The sequence below is a fragment of the Dermacentor variabilis genome, chromosome 5 (assembly GCF_050947875.1).
Source record: "Dermacentor variabilis isolate Ectoservices chromosome 5, ASM5094787v1, whole genome shotgun sequence".
Taxonomy (NCBI): domain Eukaryota; kingdom Metazoa; phylum Arthropoda; class Arachnida; order Ixodida; family Ixodidae; genus Dermacentor; species Dermacentor variabilis.
The window spans coordinates 126,960,579-126,967,783 of record NC_134572.1 but is presented as its reverse complement, the minus strand read 5'-3'; positions in this window follow the sequence as shown (position 1 = coordinate 126,967,783).

Genomic DNA, 7,205 nt, shown 5'->3' with positions numbered 1-7,205 from the left:
CAGCATGTACTGTACTACACAAATGCGTCCTCCCGGCGCCCAAGGCGCTCTCCGCATATGCGCTGGATTCACGCTTCGGTGGCTGCGATCGATTCGTTTGCGGCCTTTGAGATGCTCCATCCAGCTGACTTCATTATGAGAGGTCAACAGCAGACACACATCTTGCTTCAGGCCCCGGTACGGTGTACACCAGCAAAAACAAAAAGAAAAGCAACAGTGCTCTCCTGATTCCTAGATAGAAACGACGGCGTCTCCTCGAAGTTCCTTTGTTCGCAAAGTTTGCAAGTACGCCATGGCTTAGGATATGCAACGATGCAGGCGCGGCTACGAAAATGACCGAAAGGAAAGTACAACAGATCGCAAAAGTGAACAGCTATTTATTCTGTAGTTTCGACTTGCATAGATACGTGTATGAGATGCTGTGCATTACAGGCAGCCAGCTTCGCAAGTACCTGATCTCCCGCTTCAGAGGGGGCTGGAAACGAGAGCGAGAGTTCCGTCTTGATTCAGACATTGCAGACAACGCTCTACGTTCATATTTTACAGGAACATTGTTCTGAAACACAATACGGATAATAGTGCTTGAAAATTAACGAAGGTTCTTGTATTATGAGGAAAAGTGATTCTTCTGTGAATGCGGGTTTAACTACGTTTACCACCAAGAGACTTCGTCAAACTCAATCGCTGCATAGTCATTCAATTACAAGAGAGACGGAGAGATAGAGCACAAAAAGAATCAAATCTATGAATTGACTGACGTGCTCTACATTCTTGCAAGTAAGATAGGCGAATATGTGATTTATAATTCTCTTTCACTTTTTTTCTTTATATGGCACTTCGTGTTGTGTTTTCGCACCACCCGCTTTGTTCACACAGCGCAGTTTATCTCGACATTTGTTCTGTTTCGCGCTCGACATTTCTGCGATGTCTTGGTTTGTTTGAATATGTAATAAGAAGGACGTAGTGCTCAAGACTTTAAACTGCATGCTCAATAACACACTTATCGTACCAAAATTTCCGCTATTTGCAGATTTCTTTTTCAACAAATACCTATCTCACGAAATTATTTCTCAAACTCACTCACTCCTTCACTCACACCTCTCACTTAATCACGCCCTCACACACACCTGATCCACTCTCTCACACTTGCTCACCCGCACGCATACACGCAGAGTCACATAAGAAAATAAAAAAAAAGTACACAGTCTTGCAAGTTAGAGTGGCGTGGAAGAAATTATTGACACAATATAGGAAGAAACGTAACAAGGATTTAGGTCCAGAGCCGTTGTCTGAAAGTTAGACACAAGAGGACAATAAAACTTCGCGAGCTGAACCTTCGCGAAGCAGCGTAAGAGCGAGGCAAGAGAGAGTGTGGAGGACGTGTGCAGTGGGCCATCCGAAGAGGTCTTTTTCTTGGAGCGAAAACACGTAATGAGATTACAACCGGGCACTGGCGCACGGAAGCTATAGCACTATCCATTCCTCCCAGGTAATCTCTCGAGCGGAACAGCGCCAGCAGAGGAGACGCGACGCAGGAATCGAGGACGACTAAACGGTGGGCACCTGCGAGTGAGCGTTCTCTCGACGCCTTCTACCGCTGAGGGGCGTCTCGCTAACGAATCGGAGCTGGCAGTTGGTACTCGGTGACCAGTGGGAACTAATAGACGGTCGTGAACGTGGTTAGTTCATTTTTTTTTCGTCCGCTTTCCTTCGCATCATTTCTAACGCATAATCCCGCATATATGGGCGAGATACACCTGTCGGGATGGCTCAGTGGCTATGGCGTTCTCCTGCTGAGCAGGAGGTCGCGGGTACGATTCGCGCTCGCGGCGGTTGCATTTCGACGGGGGTGGAACGCATAAACTCTCGTGTACTTAGCATCTTCGTTGTTGTCAGCCTATATAAGTCTACTGCACGACCAACGCCTCTCCGAGCGATATCCAATTTTGCCAGCTGAACCCATATATTTCCTGCAATTTTACTAATTTACTCGCAGAGCCTATCTCTCGGCTTTCCGCGACTACGTTTCCCATCTTTTGATGCAATTTTATATATATATGCGTTTGAAGTTGCCAGTGCATTACAACGTCCGAAAGACGTTACGTCAAATTCTAATAAGCCGTCGGGTGTGACAAAAGCTGTCTTCGGCCAAACGGTGCCTGCCATAGGTATTGCCAAAATACCTTGAGCGCAAATCGAGAGATTAAAAGAATTCTCAATTCTCAAAGTCAATTACGTTGTCTACGCGCGAGAGAGGGTGGTTGTTTTTGCGAGTGATCTTATTGACGTGCCGGTAGTCCACAGGGGAACGCACATAACCATCTTACTTCGTAGTTTTGGACATGCTGTTCTGTATGCATGCTTGATTAGAAAGGATTTGAGCACTTGGCTTCACTTTTCTGAGCGCTTGTAGCCTCTGCTTTACGGGGCTACAAGCCATAGTATTTTTTATTTGCTTACGAAATCATGAATGCTTACAGGGTAATTAACCATTGATGATGATAGTTTTTGTTCACGGAGAACAAAAAGGCACGGGACCCTAGCCATATAGAGCTTCGCTGTAAAATGGGCATTGCTTTGACACAAAACAAAGTGTAGTAAACCATTGGAGGCGATTCTGAATAGGCGTAAAAAGATGGCTTCATTCATGTAATCTAGGCTTCGCAGAAATGGCCGGGACATCTGCATTTTGCGTATTGGGCAGCATATTTAGAAAGGTATAAAAGTGCCGGTGAGTGATTTTCCATATATACAAATTCAAGAGCATGAGTCTCAGACTTTATTGCACAACCTTCGTATTTTCTGTTCTTGCCTCCAAAGTTTATTTCTCCCATTCTTTTTTTCATGTTTGTATCTGCACCGATTTCTCGCCTCGCCGATTTTTCCCAACAGTGTAATATAAAAAGCTAATTCCTTGCCCGATCAGATTTGTTTCTGTTTTAACACCATCGTGCCATCAAAGAAAACTAACCCTCAAAGGAATGTGCCGGCATTTCCTGCGTATGCAAAAGAGTACGCATTTGTGCTGGTTGGTTTATCATTACGAGCAATAAAAACAGCACTAAACAACCGGACGAGTGAAGAGACACAGACCCTGCGTATGGTGTTCGTGCATTGCGAAAGTGGTAATGACGAACGTGCCTAGTTTACATTAGAAGCAAAGAAGTGTACAGAGACGTACAAACGGCCTTGTGCTTATTCGAAGTGTCTGCGCAGGAAGGCGACCCTTTTCCTTGCGCTGATGGCTTTTCTAGCATCAAGCGCAACGCGCCCCGCTAACGAAGACGTTCAGGTGAGAGGCGAACGCAGTGGCAGGAAACGTACAATGTCGTAACATCTTCTATACTACACAAGTGTGCGTTGTTCCGCAATCCAGGGCGCTCTGCACATTCACGCTGGATTCGCAGTTCGGTTGCTGCGGAAGATTCGTTTCCGGCTTTGAGATGCTTAATCCAGCTGACTTCATTGCGAGAAGTCAACAGCAGACACGCATTTTGATGAACGCCCTGTACACCACTGGCGTATTAAAAAAGAAAGAGGGCTTATCGGATGCATATTAAGAAACGGCGGCGACTACACCAAGTTCCTTCGTTTGCAAAGTACTTGGTACGCCAGCGGAGAACAGGCAACAATGCAGGTGTGGCTGCGAAAACAAACGAAACGCAAGTAAGAAAGGAACGCAAAAGAGAACAGCTCTTTCTTTCTCGACAGTTTGGTCTTGCAAATATGCATGTAAACGATGCCTCGTATGACGGGCTTGCTACTTCGCGCATACCTAGCCTATTGCTGCTCAAAGGGATGCTGAAAACGAGAGGCTGCGTTTCTGTCTTTTCCTTCCTTTCTAATGTGATTATAATGTTGCCATCTGCTCAAAAGCCTGAAGTGGCCATTCGTGCTTCCAGTCAGAGCCAACTTACTGTTTCTTCCCAAAAATGAAACCACAAATGAATATTTTCATTTTTTGAAGCACTAGCGAAGAATAAAAAATACATCTGATATACTACATGGTAACATTATTACACAGTCACTGAATTTACAGAGTGGTACGAAAACTACGCATTCAGGAACTGTTGCAATATGCGGCGTTACAACTGGACCTAATGTACCGAACACTATATTGTAGGTTAAAACTAAAAGAAGCATGCGATTTTCATACCTTTCTAACTAAAGACATAATTAGAGTAAATTATGTGAATTCTTGTTCCATTTGCCTATATTTACATGCTGTTTTAAAGGGATAACTATTATGTTATTGAATAAGCAGATGAGTGCGAATGTTTATAGCCCCAAAAACTGAACCGATGATTGTTTGTTACTTAGTTACGAATTTATGCTCGCGAATGTGCCACAGTATATTCAGTTATTTGCTATCGGCGAACATACGTTTGGTGTGATATGACTATGTGAGTACGCATTAGGCAACGGTCCGTGCGACGGCTGTCTGCATGTCCCTTGGAGCACACCCTCTTTAGCTATCTCTACGAAATATCACTATGTTAGCGAGCCAATTCAACAGTGATGAAGAACTGTGTGTCAGAGAAAAGCACCAAGGCTGTGACTAGCGGTTGTAACAAAAGAGGAAAACAGATTTTAAAAAATGTTCGCGCACTTACTTGTAAATCTAATCTACACCTGAAAAGTCAGTTATGTGACATGTGTTTCTCAAGAAGAACCAAAGTTTGGTATAACTTACAGCGGCGGAAAATCGGCACATATCTGGCGCTAACATTGTTCCCCAAAACGCTGCCCTCTAAGCGCTACGAGAGCGTCGTTCTGGGAGCAAAATGCAGACACGAGTGCTTGAAAATTAACAGAGGTCAGTTCTAGGAGGAAACGTGATTCCTGCGTGTAATGCGCCCACAAAAACCTCTACTGCAAGGACACTTCACTAAAGCTTTCGCTACTCGCAAATATCTTCTCATCATCATCATCATCATCATCATCATCATCATCATCATCATCATCATCATCAACAACAACAACAACAACATCATCATCATCATCACCAGCCTGGTTACGCCCACTGCAGGGCAAAGGCCTCTCCCATACTTCTCCAACAACCCCGGTCATGTACTAATTGTGGCCATGCCATCCCTGCAAACGTCTTAATCTCGTCCGCCCACCTAACTTTCTGCCGCCCCCTGCTACGCTTCCCTTCCTTGGAATCCAGTCCGTAACCCTTAATGACCATCGGTTATCTTCCCTCCTCATTACATGTCCTGCCCATGCCCATTTCTTTTTCTTGATTTCAACTAAGATGTCTTCTCGCATGCCAATAATTAAACCACGAAATTACTTTTTTCTCACACTCGCGCTTCATCAACAAATCACTCACTCACTAAACTCGCTTACTAACATATTCAGTCGCGCCCCTTACTCACTCACTCTCTTACAAGCACGTCTCACTCAATCACTCACACACTCACTAACCCTCACTCATTCACTCGCTCAAATCGCTCCCACTGACTCGCATATTTCGGCGATGTGATCACGTCTTTAAGTAAAAATAAAAACACCCTGTTCCATCTTCCTGCTGGAATGCGCTCATTCTTTTTATCTCTCTCTTTCAGGAAGGCCTTCCTCTTAATTTCTTTTTGTGTATAATTCTGACGGATTTTTGTTGTAAGGTCTCCGAGATAAAACAAAGCCAAAGACCAGGAAGAGCTTCGAATAGCGCGACAAAGAGCCATGAGCGCAGTTTCCGGAGGGATAATAAAGAGATCTAGCGCGCCACTAATTAATACGCACGTGTATTGTCATATCTCTGACCGAACAGGCGGTGGCCGCTGTAACCATGGCGACACTGCACAGGGGGTGCGGGAGGAAGTGCAGGAAGGTTTGCGGTGGTGGGCATAGAAGGGCGTGCAAAAGGCGGTTGAAAGTCGGTTGTTAGGAGAAATGCGGAACGGGCCAACAAGGCAAGACCAGAGTACATTTAAACTCCACTGTAACTGAAAGGCTGCTAAGCTTTCTGTCGTATAAAAGGGACTGCCAGACACACAGGCGCGCTGTGGCGCACCCAACATTGCATAGCCCAGAGGTTGTGACGTTCACTTGTGGAGCCCGAGTTTGCGGATTCGATTTCCGGCCACGGCGGCAGCATTTATATGAGGGCGAAATGTAAAAATGCGGTCGCACTTACATTACGTACCACATTAGGAAACCGCAGGTGCTCGAAATCATCCAGGTACCCTGCACCGCTGCACTTCTCGTAAAAATTAAATTATTAGGTATTACGTCCCAAAACGACGATCTGGTTACTAGGCACGCGGGAAATTTGGACCACCTGGTGTTCTTTAACGTGCACCTAAATCTGAACACACAGGTGTGTTCGCATTTCGCCCTCATCGAAATGCGGCCGCCATGGCAGGGATTGTATCGCGCGACCTCGTGCTTAGCTGCCCAACACGACAACCACTAAGCAACCATGCCGGATGGCACCTATAGCTCAACTGTTGCTTTGGGGCGAAAACCCAATAAATAAATCATAACGGTGCATGGTAGGCTGTACAAAAATATCACAATTCTATTCAAATTTTGGCCCTCTTGAAGGAGCTAAGTTAAATGTGAAGGAGCTGTGTCATGTAAATTTAAGATGGCACTGCACATAATAAGCTATCCAGAGATTTCTCCTGTAGCTAAGCAAACGGGTACAGTAAGAATGTCAAAATACAAACAGCCAAACGGACAAAGTCAAATATACAAACCAACAATAAAGCAAACAGACAAAGAAAATACCGCCACAAATTAGGACAAAGAATGTAGACAAGTACGCTTACTATGCAGTGATTGTAAAGCAGCCTGCTACTCGGCAACCGGAGGCAACACTTACACCACGTCGAAATAGTGGCTTCACTTAGGCCACGTAAATTATGGTAAAAGGAAACATTTTCCTGAGGAAGCGACCAGACTAAGAAGCATGTGCACTGGGAATTCTTCGGGTATCCTCTGGACGATCACAAACCAGATAGGCTATATAAAAAAAAGTAAAGAAAGAAAAAACCGGCGAGAGTGGTTGCCTAGGAGCGGGAGATTGTGAAAGGCTTAAGAGGGCGCTATTTGTGTTCCCCATAGAACTAAACGGATGTCAAAGGAGAGTAAAAGCAAAGTTTCTCTCGGTACGAAGCTCTAACTTCTCGTGTGCGCAGGTGTTCAGGTCCGCCAAGTCCATCCCAAGGGAACATCTTGTCAAGACGCCAGCTTGA